The 13,539-nt window shown below is 39.4% G+C and overlaps 1 pseudogene; it reads left to right on the forward strand.

The window, feature by feature from the left end:
• The first annotated feature begins 8,965 nt into the window (after positions 1 to 8,965).
• On the forward strand, positions 8,966 to 10,213 carry LOC110285982 (ATP-dependent RNA helicase DDX18 pseudogene; annotated as a pseudogene).
• The last annotated feature ends 3,326 nt before the right edge of the window (positions 10,214 to 13,539 follow it).

Raw genomic sequence — 13,539 nt, forward strand, 5'->3', positions numbered from 1 at the left:
GGGGCAAAGTTTCAACACTTTGGTCTTCATTCTTCTTGAAATTCATGCGTTTAGCAAATTGTATCTTATATCTTGGGTATCCTAAGTTTCTGGGCTAATATCCACTTATCAGTGAGTACATATTGTGCGAGTTCCTTTGTGATTGGATTACCTCACTCAGGATGATGCCCTCCAGGTCAATGCATTTGCCTAGGAATTTCATAAATTCATTTTTTAATAGCTGAGTAGTACTCCATTGTGTAAATGTACCACATTTTCTGTATCCATTCCTCTGTTGAGGGGCATCTGGGTTCTTTCCAGCTTCTGGCTATTATAAATAAGGCTGCTATGAACATAGTGGAGCATGTGTCCTTCTTACTGGTTGGGACATCTTCTGGATATATGCCCAGGAGAGGTATTGCTGGATCCTCCGGTATTACTATGTCCAATTTTCTAAGGAACCGCCAGACTGATTTCCAGAGTGGTTGTACAAGCTTGCAATCCCACCAACAATGGAGGAGTGTTCCTCTTTCTCCACATCCTCGCCAGCATCTGCTGTCACCTGAATATTTGATCTTAGCCATTCTGACTGGAGTGAAGTGGAATCTCAGGGTTGTTTTGATTTGCATTTCCCTGATGATTAAGGATGTTGAACATTTTTTCAGGTGCTTCTCAGCCATTCGGTATTCCTCAGGTGAGAATTCTTTGTTCAGCTCTGAGCCCCATTTCTTAATGGGGTTATTTGATTTTCTGGAGTCCACCTTCTTGAGTTCTTTATATATATTGGATATTAGTCCCTTATCTGATTTGGGATAGGTAAAGATCCTTTCCCAATCTGTTGGTGGCCTTTTTGTCTTATTGACGGTGTCTTTTGCTTTGCAGAAGCTTTGCAATTTTATGAGGTCCCATTTATCTATTCTCGATCTTACAGCACAAGCCTTTGCTGTTCTATTCAGGAATTTTTCCCCTGTACCCATATCTTCGAGGCTTTTCTCTACTTTCTCCTCTATAAGTTTCAGTGTCTCTGGTTTTATGTGGAATTCCTTAATCCACTTAGATTTGACCTTAGTACAAGGAGATAGAAATGGATCAATTTGCATTTTTCTACATGATAACCGCCAGTTGTGCCAGCACCATTTGTTGAAAATGCTGTCTTTTTTCCACTGGATGGTTTTAGCTCCCTTGTCAAAGATCAAGTGACCATAAGTGTGTGGGTTCATCTCTGGGTCTTCAATTTTGTTCCATTGGTCTACTTGTCTGTCACTATACCAATACCATGCAGTTTTTATCACAATTGCTCTGCAGTACAGCTTTAGGTCTGGCATGGTGATTCCACCAGAGGTTCTTTTATCCTTGAGAAGAGTTTTTGCTATCCTAGGTTTTTTGTTATTCCAGATGAATCTGCTGATTGCCCTTTCTAATTCGTTGAAGAATTGAGTTGGAATTTTGATGGGGATTGCATTGAATCTGTAGATTGCTTTTGGCAAGATAGCCATTTTTACAATGTTGATCCTGCCAATCCACGAGCATGGAAGATCTTTCCATCTTCTGAGATCTTCTTTAATTTCTTTCTTCAGAGACTTGAAGTTCTTATCATACAGATCTTTAACTTCCTTAGTTAAAGTCACGCCAAGGTATTTTATATTATTTGTGACTATTGAGAAGGGTGTTGTTTCCCTAATTTCTTTCTCAGCCTGTTTATCCTTTGTGTACAGAAAGGCCATTGACTTGTTTGAGTTAATTTTATATCCAGCTACTTGATTGAAGCTGTTTATCAGGCTTAGGAGTTCTCTGGTGGAATTTTTAGAGTCACTTATATATACTATCATATCATCTGCAAAAAGTGATATTTTTGACTTCTTCCTTTCCAAATTATATCCCCTTGATCTCCTTTTGTTGTCTAATTGCTCTGGCTAGGACTTCAAGTACAATGTTGAATAGGTATGGAGAAAGTGGACAGCCTTGTCTAGTCCCTCATTTTAGTGGGATTGCTTCCAGCTTCTCACCATTTGCTTTGATGTTGGCTACTGGTTTGCTGTAGATTGCCTTTATCATGTTTAGGTATGGGCCTTGAATTCCTGATCTTTCCAAGACTTTTATCATGAATGGGTGTTGGATTTTGTCAAATGCTTTCTCCGTGTCTAACAAGATGATCATGTGGTTTTTGTCTTTGAGTTTGTTTATATACTGGATTACGTTGATGGATTACTGTATATTGAACCATCCCTGCATCCCTGGGATGAAACCTACTTGGTCAGGATGGATGATTGTTTTGATGTGTTCCTGGATTTGGTTAGCAAGAACTTTATTGAGGATTTTTGCATCGATATTCATAAAAGAAATTGGTCTGAAGTTCTCTATCTTTGTTGGGTCTTTTTGTGGTTTAGGTATCAGAGTAATTGTGGCTTCATAGAATGAGTTGGGTAGAGTACCTTCCGTTTCTACTTTGTGGAATAGTTTGTGAAGAACGGGAATTAGGTCTTCTTTGAAGGTCTGATAGAACTCTGCACTAAACACATCTGGTCCTGGGCTTTTTTTGGTTGGGAGACTATTAGTGACTGCTTCTATTTCTTTAGGGGATATAGGACTGTTTAGATCATTAACCTGATCTTGATTTAACTTTGGTACCTGGTATTTGGCAAGAAACTTGTCCATTTCATCCAGGTTCTCCAGTTTTGTTGAGTATAGCCTTTTGTAGAAGGATCTGATGGTGTTTTGGATTTCTTCAGGATCTGTTGTTATGTTTCCCTTTTCATTTCTGATTTTGTTAATTAGGATGCTTTCCCTGTGCCCTCTAGTGAGTCTGGCTAAGGGTTTATCTATCTTGTTGATTTTCTCAAAGAACCAGCTCCTTGATTGGTTGATTCTTTGAATAGTTCTTCTTGTTTCCACTTGGTTGATTTCACCCCTGAGTTTGATTATTTCCTGCCTTCTACTCCTCTTGGATGAATTTGCTTCCTTTTGCTCTAGAGCTTTTAGGTGTGTTGTCAAGCTGCTAATGTGTGCTCTCTCTAGTTTCTTTTTGGAGGCACTCAGAGCTATGAGTTTTCCTCTTAGAAATGCTTTCATTGTGTCCCATAAGTTTGGGTATGTTGTGGCTTCATTTTCATTAAACTCCAAAAAGTCCTTAATTTCTTTCTTTATTCCTTCCTTGACCAAGGTATCATTGAGAAAAGTGTTGTTCAGTTTCCACGTGAATGTTGGCTTTCTATTAGTTATTTTGTTATTGAAGATCAGCCTTAGTCTATGGTGATCTGATAGGATGCATGGGACAATTTCAATATTTTTGTATATGTTGAGGCTTGTTTTGTGACCAATTATGTGGTCAATTTTGGAGAAGGTACCATGAGGTGCTGAGAAGAAGGTATATCCTTTTGTTTTAGGAAAAACTGTTCTATAGATATCTGTTAAGTCCATTTGTTTCATCACTTCTGTTAGTTTCACTGTGTCCCTGTTTAGTTTCTGTTTCCATGATCTGTCCATTGGTGAAAGTGGTGTGTTGAAGTCTCCCACTATTATTGTGTGAGGTGCAATGTGTGCTTTGAGCTTTACTAAAGTTTCTTTAATGAATGTGGCTGCCCTTGTATTTGGAGCATAGATATTCAGAATTGAGAGTTCCTCTTGGAGGATTTTATCTTTGATTAGTATGAAGTACCCCTCCTTGTCTTTTTTGATTATTTTGGGTTGGAAGTCGATTTTGTTAGATATTAGAATGGCTATTCCAGCTTGTTTCTTCATACCATTTGCTTGGAAAATTGTTTTCCAGCCTTTCATTCTGAGGTAGTGTCTATCTTTTTCTCTGAGATGAGTTTCCTGTAAGCAGCAAAATGTTGGGTCTTGTTTGTGTAGCCACTTTGTTAGTCTATGTCTTTTTATTGGGAAGTTGAGTCCATTGATATTAAGAGATATTAAGGAAAAGTAATTGTTGCTTCCTTTTATTTTTGTTGTTAGAGTTGGTGTTCTGTTTTTGTGGCTGTCTTCTTTTAGGTTTGTTGAGGGACTACCTTCTTGTTTTTTCTAGGGCGTGGTTCCGTCCTTGTATTGGTTTTTTTCTGTTATTATCCTTTGAAGGGCTGGATTCGTGGAAAGATAATGGGTGAATTTGGTTTTGTCGTGGAATACTTTGGTTTCTCCATCTATGGTAATTGAGAGTTTGGCTGGGTATAGTAGCCTGGGCTGGAATTTGTGTTCTCTTAGTGTCTGTATAACATCTGTCCAGGCTCTTCTGGCTTTCATAGTCTCTAGTGAAAAATCTGGTGTAATTCTGATAGGCTTGCCTTTATATGTTACTTGACCTTTATATGTTACTTGACCTTACTGTTTTTAGTATTCTATCTTTATTTAGTGCATTTGTTGTTCTGATTATTATGTATCAGGAGGAATTTCTTTTCTGGTCCAGTCTATTTGGAGTTCTGTAGGCTTCTTGTATGTTCATGGGCATCTCTTTCTTTAGATTTGGGAAGTTTTCTTCAATAATTTTGTTGAAGATGTTTGCTGGTCCTTTGAGTTGAAAATCTTCATTCTCATCCACTCCTATTATCCGTAGGTTTGGTCTTCTCATTGTGTCCTGGATTTCCTGGATGTTTTGAGTTAGGATCTTTTTGCATTTTCCATTTTCTTTGATTGTTGTGCCGATGTTCTCTATGGAATCTTCTGCACCTGAGATTCTCTCTTCGATCTCTTGTATTCTGTTGCTGATGCTCGCATCTATGGTTCCAGATTTCTTTCCTAGGGTTTCCATCTCCAGCATTGCCTCACTTTGAGTTTTCTTTATTGTGTCTACTTCCCTTTTTCGGTCTTGGATGGTTTTATTCAATTCCATCACCTGTTTGGTTGTGTTTTCCTGCAATTCTTTAAGGGATTTTTGTGTTTCCTCTTTAATGTCTTCTACTTGTTTAGCAGTGTTCTCCTGTATTTCTTTAAGTGAGTTATTTAAGTTCTTCTTGATGTCCTCTACTATCATCATGAGATATGCTTTTAAATCCAGGTCTAGCTTTTCAGGTGTGTTGGGGTGCCCTGGACTGGGCGAAGTGGGATTGCTGGGTTCTGATGATGGTGAGTGGTCCTGGTTTCTGTTAGTAAGGTTCTTACATTTACCTTTCGCCATCTGGTAATCTCTGGAGTTAGTTGTTATAGTTGTCTCTGTTTAGAGATTGTTCCTCTGGTGATTTTTTTACCCTCTATGAGCAGACCTGGGAGACTAGCTCTCTCCTCTGAGTTTCAGTGGTCAGAGCAGTCTCTGCAGGCAAGGTCTCCTCTTTCAGGGAAGGTGCACAGTTATCTGGTGTTTGGACCTCCTCCTGGCCAAAGATGAAGGCCCAAAACAGGATCTTTCCCAGAAGCTGTGTTGCTTTGGCCTGTCACAGAAGCCGTTGTTTCAGTAGTCCACATTGTCACCTGTGCAGACTGCCCTCCGCGGAGTCCCGGAACCAAGCTGGCTCCCTCGGAACCTGAGGCAGAAGCCTCTCGGTCCGGGCGGACATCTGTGCTCTGACCAGGAAGGTGGCCGGTTCCAAATAACACTTTTATTGAGAATATAGACAAGTATCAATTTGTGGTATATTATTACAGTGTAGCATCCCAAACCATAATGCCTGATGGGAGAAGGGTGGGATGGGGGAGAAGGCAATAAGGGAGTTTGAAACATTTGGGTAGGAACAGCAGCAGGAGCATTATTTCCTTGTCTACTGTACATTGAGTAAATTACTTCATGATCTCACTGTATCCTTACACACAGGCATGATTCATTGTACAATGACAAAAGTCTAGGAAGAGCCCAAAAGAGTTGGTCTCCTGGGGGCCAAGAACTGTGACCTACGACATACTTTCTGACCTAGGGAAATACCTGGTCTGTTGTATCCTCGGCTCCATTTTTAAAATGAAGGAATGGATATCACACCGCCATTAAGTGGCAGGGCCAGAATTTCAACCACCACGAGTTGATTAGGAAGAAGCTCCCAGATTCTTCCACTTCACTGCAGTCAAGTTTCTATGAGGAGTTGGTAATTTATAAAAGCTACAAGGCCAACAAAGTTCAGAACATAGTGTAATTGACCCACATCTGTGGAATAGAATAATTAGCAACCAATGAATAAATATAAATAGAATGTGGGTAATTTTTGTAGGTCTTGAAAGATTTTCTGGGATATATAAGATGTGGGAGAAGAAATAAAGTTGTTGGAGCTTTGTTCCACCCAACAAATATATGTATGTATGTATGTATGTATGTATGTATGTATGTAATTGGTGAAGTTGTAGGAGCTTGTTGAGGCTTGATTCATCCACCAAGTGTGTGTGTGTGTGTGTGTGTGTGTGTGTGTGTGTGTGTGTGCATGTGTATGTGGGTACGTGTGTCTGTTTGTGTGATTCCATCCCACCTTTTTCTTGCTGGCGCCAGAAAGTTTCACTGGACCCAGAGTCTTTCTTCCAGCCCCAGGGAGTCCTCCACTAACCCCAGAGAATCAAGCTGTGTTCCCTCCAATAAAAGTCTGCTGAATGACCAATTGCCTACTCTATGACCCACTCCAGTTTGCCCTAGATGCCAAAGCTGCTCTTTGCCAAAACAGAAGGAGCACTCTTGATCACCCTCTATGAAGCCAGTGTCACTCTAATTACACACACACACACACACACACACACACACACACACACACGAAAACTACATGTCATTTTCCTGAAGAACATAGATCTAAAAATGCTCAATAAAATACTAACAAAAAGAATACAAACATATATTAAAAAAAGATTATCTACCATGACAACATTGGCTGTATCCAGAAAACATGGAGTGGTTCAATCTTCACAGGTTCATTAATATAATAAATCAATCATGTAAATGAGCTTAAAGACGAAAATTGCATGATCATATCAAGAGATGTGAAAAGGCCCTTTGAGAAAATCCAACAGCCCTTCAGCCTTCGAGATAAAATTCCTCCAGAATGTAGGCTAGAGGGAACACACCTCAATATAATAAAAGCTATATTTTATAAACTCATAGCCAACATCATTGTAAATGAAGAAAAGCTTAAAGCAATCCCACTGAAGTCAAGAAAGAGACAGAAATTCTATTATTCTCATTTTTTTTCAGTATTGTGTTCTGAATACTAATTGGAACAATAAGGCAAGAGAAGAAAATTGAAATGTGTACAGATAGAGAATGAAGACAACAAACTATTCCCATTCTCAGATGACATGATACTATACAATAGAGACCCAAAAAATTCTCCTAAAATCTTCTCAAAATGAAATACAAATTCAGAAATATGGAATCAACTTGCACAAATCAGTAGCTTTTTCACACAGCAAACATACATAGGAGATCATTGATACACTCCCATTCACAATATCCTCAAAGAAAATAAAATATGTAGTAATAAACCTAGCCAAGGAAAGGAAGGACCTTTGTGATGAAATTTTACAGCTCTGCAGAAATACACTAGAAAATGTAAAGACAGCATTTACTTCAGGACTGATAGAATTAAATTTGTGAAAATGATCATTTAAACAAAATCTATTTAAAGATTCAAAGCAATCCCAATCAAAATCCCCATATCACTCTTCACAGAAATAGAAAACTGTACTAAATCCTATATGGAAGTACAAAGGACTCTAGACCAACAAAACAATCCTGAAGAAAAAGAGCAATGATAGAAGGATTACCATTCCAGATCTTAAGATATATTACAGAGCCATGACAATAAGACCTGAATGGTACTGGAACAAAAACAGATGTGTAGACCAATGGAATAAAAGCAAAGACTCAAATATGAACACATACAACTTAATTAAATTAAAACCTAACAAAGATGACAAAAACATAAACTGGAGAAAAGACGGTATCTTCAATAAATAGTGCTGCAGATGCAAAGAAGTGCTTGCTGACAAGAGCCTGATATAGCTGAGCTCTGAGAGGCTCAATCAGAGCCTGACAAATACAGATGTGGATGCTCTCAACCAATCATTGGACTGAGCATGGGGACCCCACTGGAGGAGTTAGGGAAAGGACTGAAGGAGCTAAAGGGGTTTTCAACTCCATAGAAAGAACAACAATATCAACCAATCAGACCCACCCCCAAGAGCTCCCAGGGACTAAACCACCAACCAAAGAGTACACATGGAGGGACCCATGGCTCCAGCTGCATATATAGCAGCTGTCTCGCATCAGTGGGAGGAGAGGCCATTGGTCCTATAAAGACTTGATGCCCCAGTGTAAGGGAATGCCAGGGCAGTAAGGTGGGAGTTGGGGTAGGGTGGCGGAGTGTCCTCATAGAAGCAGAGAGAATGGGATGAGGATTTATGGAGGGGAAACCGGAAACAGGAATAACATTTGAAATGTAAAGAAATATAATATTCAATTAAAAAAATGTATCGGTAGAAAAACAGACACATTGATTAGTGGAATTGAATTGAAGACTCAGAAATAAATCCACATACTCACACTTGACTGTTTTCATAAAGAAACCAAAATGATACAATGAAAAAATGAAAACATCTTTAACAAATGACGCTGGTCTAACTAGATGTCTATATGTAGAAGAATCAAAGTAAATCCATATTTATCACCCTGCCCAAAACTGAAGTCCAAGTGGATCAAGGACCTCGACATAAAACTTGATACACGAAATCTCATAGAAGAGAAATTGGGAAATATCCTTGAATGTATTGGTACAGGAGACAATTTCCTGACCAGAACAGTAGTAGGTTGGGTTCTAAGATTAACAGTTGATAAATAGGACTTCATCAAACTGAAAAGTTTCTGTAAAGCAAAGGATACTGTTACTAGGATGAAAGGGCAGCCTACAGATTGGGAAAGGTTATTTATCAGCCCTTCATCTGACAGAGGGTTGATATCCAAAAATTTATAAAGAACTCAATAATTGAGTCCATTGAGTTCAAATTGAGACCCCTAACAACCCAAATAACCCAATTAAAACATGGACTACAGGCATCTGTCCATAGGTGCAGACCGATTTGGCTTCCTGGCAACATGTCACAAATACAGATGAAACTCCTATGCAAGAAGGCTGAGATTTGGAATGCCAAGTTGTGGCTGGAGAGCCTGAAGCTGCAAGAAGCATGAGGCATGAACCTGTCACAACCTCAAAATGGAGATGTGCCTAAAGAAACTGGAAAAGGTGGAAGATCTAATAAGTCTCTGAAGCACTCAGTGACTGTGGGCTCAGCAGATGCACATAAGAAGACATGCATGAGGAGTCGGTGAAAAATGGAAAGTTAAAAGTCACCCCCCAGAACTTACCACTTTAACCAACAGAGACACATCATCTACACTGTTTCCCAACTCAGAACCAAAAACTAAAAAGAAGAAGAAAAAGGGGGAAATGGCAAGTGAAACTGGGTCTGATAATTAAAAGCAAAAAACTGAAGAAAGAACTGTCGCTCGTGGGGAACCAGAAGATGGTATGAAGAAACCAAATGACAGCAAGGTGCCCAGCCTTCCCCTAGGATTGACGTGTTCTTTTGAGGACACTTCATTTGCTTCCTTGTCTAATCTCATTGGTGAGATTAGGACATAGAAGAAATGGGCTTAAAGCACATGATAGAGATCCAGCATAAAAGTATCTGGCCACTTCTGAAAGGCAGGGATCTTCTGGCTGCTACAAAAACTGGCAGCGAAAAAAACCCTCACTTTTCTCATCCCTGTGAGCAAGCTCATTGTCAAATTGAAGTTCATTCTCAGGAACGGAACAGAGGTCCTGATTCTCTCTCCTACCAGAAAACTGGCTATGTAGACCTTTTGTGTTCTCAAGGAACGGATGATGCACCATGTGAACCCGTGTGAGCTGATCAGGGGCTGTATTAACAGGTCTGCTGAAGAGCAGAGGCTCGCCAATGCAATCAACATCATCATGGCCACACCAGCGCGGGTCCTAGACCACATACAGAACACACCAAGGTTTATGTACAAGAATCTACAGTGTCTGGTTATTGATGAGGCTGAATGTATTTTGGGTGCTGGGTTTAAGAGGAATTAAAGCAAATTATTAAACTTTTGCCGGCACACAGGCAAGCCATGCTCTTTTCGGCCACACAAACTCGAAAAGTTGAAGACTTGGCAAGAATTTCTCTGAAAAAAGAAAAAAAAGAGCCATTGTTGATGTGTGTAGTTTTCAATGCACGCCACTGCCTTGCCCAGGAGCTGCCACTCTATCAGCCTCTGTTTCCTTTTGGTCCACCCGGCTTAGCTCCAGGACTGATAGCAACCAGCGCTACCTAACCCAGCTTCCTTTTGAATCTGTGGATGAAAGACATACACTCAGCTTTGCTACCTTAACTTGCCTGCTAAGCACAATTGCTGGACGCTAATACTTCCTGCCTGGAAATGCATACCCTTACCTATTTATTATCACCATCTCTCATTCTGCCCTAAATTTAGTGGCTTACTCCAATTAGTCCTTGCCAAAGGTCTTTGGCAACCTGCTAGTAGCAGAGGCCACAGGCCTTAGCTGCTCCAAAGGTCTTACATGGTTTTTGCGTCCCTTTTCCTTCAAAGCATGGCAAAAAGCCCCCTTTCCTTCCTTGTGTCTGCCTTTTTCTCCTGGAACTGGGAAGTCCCACCTGTCCCTTTATTGACAAATCAAGAACCAATTAGGGAACCAGGTATCAGAACCTCCTCTTACACCTCACCTTTTCTGTCAAAAAACAAAACAAAACAAAACAAAAACTCATCTCCCAGGTATAAATTGAGCAGAGCCATAACAAGCATGTAAATTACACAATAGGACATACAAATGACATTCAGTCCATCATATTTGTCAATTAGGTAAAATATTCTACCATCATTCCTAAGAGTTATGAGTGGATCCCTAGATTGTGTTTAGATTTTAGCCTATAAAACCACCTGAAAACCATGACATCCACTCTTTATAAACTCTCTCTCTCTCTCAATGTTAAACAACTTGAGTTTGATTATGAGACTAAAACCCCATCAGAAATCTGAGAACAACTTAAACATTACACAGTACAATTTGTTATAGCTGAAAGAAAAATACTGTAACATTGTCGCTAAACAAATCACAGTACAATGTGCATGCCTATGTGCTAATCTGTGATAATAACCAGAATAGTGTCACTTTTACTTTTCCCATATACATTTAGCTTTAAATACCGTAGGCAGTAAAGGATTGTTTATAGGAATACAAAAACAAAAACAAAAAACAAACAAACAAACAAAACCAGAGATTCTTAAGGGTTTTAAGGATAGAAAGGATAGATTAAATGGAAAAAAAGGTTTAGGGAAGTTTTGAAGAAGTCTTGAAGGATTACTCAAATTCTTTGAATATGGCCTCCATAGGAATTCTGGGTTCAATAGTCCTGGCATGACAAGTTAGAAGCCTGAGACTAGGCTTATACAGTAACAGAAGGGAATTTAATTATGGATAGTAAAATATTGAAACATTTGATCTTTAAAAATTAGGTCAAAACCAGGGGATAAGATTTGCCTAGCATATCTCAGACATTAGGAATGTAGGCCTTGAGAATTAGATGGAGAGCTTGGAGAGAGGCTCATACAACATTTGCTTCATTTGCTTTATTTGCTTTTAATGGTTTTAATTATCAAGATAGATGTGCTTTTGAGTTTTGTGGTTATATTATTACTCCTCTGGGAGAGAGGTCAAGCTAAAAGTTTTCCCTGTTACTTGCTCAAGGACATACTATTTCAGGAGAAAGGCTCTGCCTTTGTGTTGACAGGAAAGGAGAATAGGCTCTGCATCCCTTCCAGAATGTTATGGATCAGATATGACAGGGAGAGACCTCCTGAAGAACTAGGAAAATTCAAGAGACTCAAAAAGAATCAGTAAAGATTCTTTATGCCATCCTTCACATGACATGGTTGAAGATCTATTATAATTGGTTATTAATAAATTTAACTTATAAAAAACAGCTGTCTTTCATTTGCTCAAATAAAGAGCAGAATTTCATCCCTAACTAATCTGGGCACCCTGCTCAATCCATTCAGATATCTTAATAGTACTTAACTCTGTTGTGAGATTTATATATTACAGAATGTACCGCTTTGACGAGATTCACCCTCAGAGATGCTGAACTGACCTGTTTGGACTCCCTATGTCACGGATTCCAGGCCATCTTGCCTCATTCAACCTTTCAGATGGATCCAGTCAGAACTTCAGTCAAGCCCTGAGCCTTCTAGGCATGCAGAGACTAAATAACAATTGCCGGGGTTGGCTTTCTTAAGGCATAACCAAATCTTCTAATTTTCCTATCCTTCTTCTCCCCTTTAAAGAATTTTTGTTGCTCCTGTTCAACCAGAAGAAGTTGTGGAGAGTTGTCAGCCCAGTTCCCTGAGTTTGGGGATCTGGTGATGGTTATTTTACAAATTATAGAAAAGTTATTTAAGGGATAATCTGGGAATGGTCATAATTTTGAACAGGGAGGACATGGGTGGAATTGATGGTCTAGCCATAATATTAATTGGTAGAAATCCTTATAACTGATGCAAAGTTGAAGTTATAATTTCTTACCTTGGTACAGAATTTATTTTGATACAGATTTAAGGTTTTCATTGGTATGAACTTCTTTTATTGAAACAAAATTTGGCTCCAGAACAGAAACTGACAGAACGGCCAACCAATAACTGGCCTAACTGGCAAGCACCAATCCCTAACCCTGTTAATGATACTCTGTTATGCTTACAGACATGAGTCTAGCATGGCTGTCCTCTGAGCGGCTCCACCCAGCAACTGACTCAGACAGATGCAGATACCCACAGCTAAACAATGGATTGAGCTTGGAGACTCTTATTGAAGAATAGGGGGAAGGATTCTGGCTCTGCCCTGAAGGGGATAGGAATTCCACAGGAAGAACAACAGAGTCAACTAACTTGGGACCTTGGGGCCCTTAGATACTGAACCACAAACCAAAGAACATACATGGGCTGGATCTAGGCTCCTCATACACATGTAGCAGATGGGCAACTTGGTTGTCATGTGGGTCTCAAACAATTGGAGCAGGGGATATCCCAAAAGCTGCTGCCTGTCTGTGGGACATGTTTTTCTAGCTGGGCTTCCTTGTCTGGCCTCAGTGAGAAAGGAAGTGCCCAGCCTTGCAGAAACTTGAAGTACCAGGATGAGGGGCTACCCAGGGGGATCCCCACCTGCTCAGAAGAGAAGGGAGCAATGAGGGGAAGTATTGTGGAAAGGGGTAACCTGGAGGAGGGAAGTGAGTGGGGTATAACATGAATAAGAAAAAAAAAAAAGAACTGCTTAGGCTAACATTTGTTTAGTTCCCTCAGTCTATTTTATATCCTGAGATTTGATCCAATGCCCCTTGTTAAGATTTAAATACTATTACTTTAACATTCATGTAGTCATATGTCTTCAAATCATTATTTTATACTAATAGTAATATATGCTAGCAAAACATAAATAAGAACAATCTCACAAAGATAGCATAGGGTAGATGAAACATAAAAACAAGAGTGCAGGTTGTATAATTTGATTTATATATAGTTTAAAGTCAGACAAAATACATTTATGGCATCAAAAACTAGATGCTGCTTCTTTGGATGACAGACTGATGACT

This window comes from Mus caroli, unplaced genomic scaffold (assembly GCF_978045245.1).
Source record: "Mus caroli unplaced genomic scaffold, Mus_caroli_1 scaffold_20, whole genome shotgun sequence".
Lineage (NCBI taxonomy): Eukaryota > Metazoa > Chordata > Mammalia > Rodentia > Muridae > Mus > Mus caroli.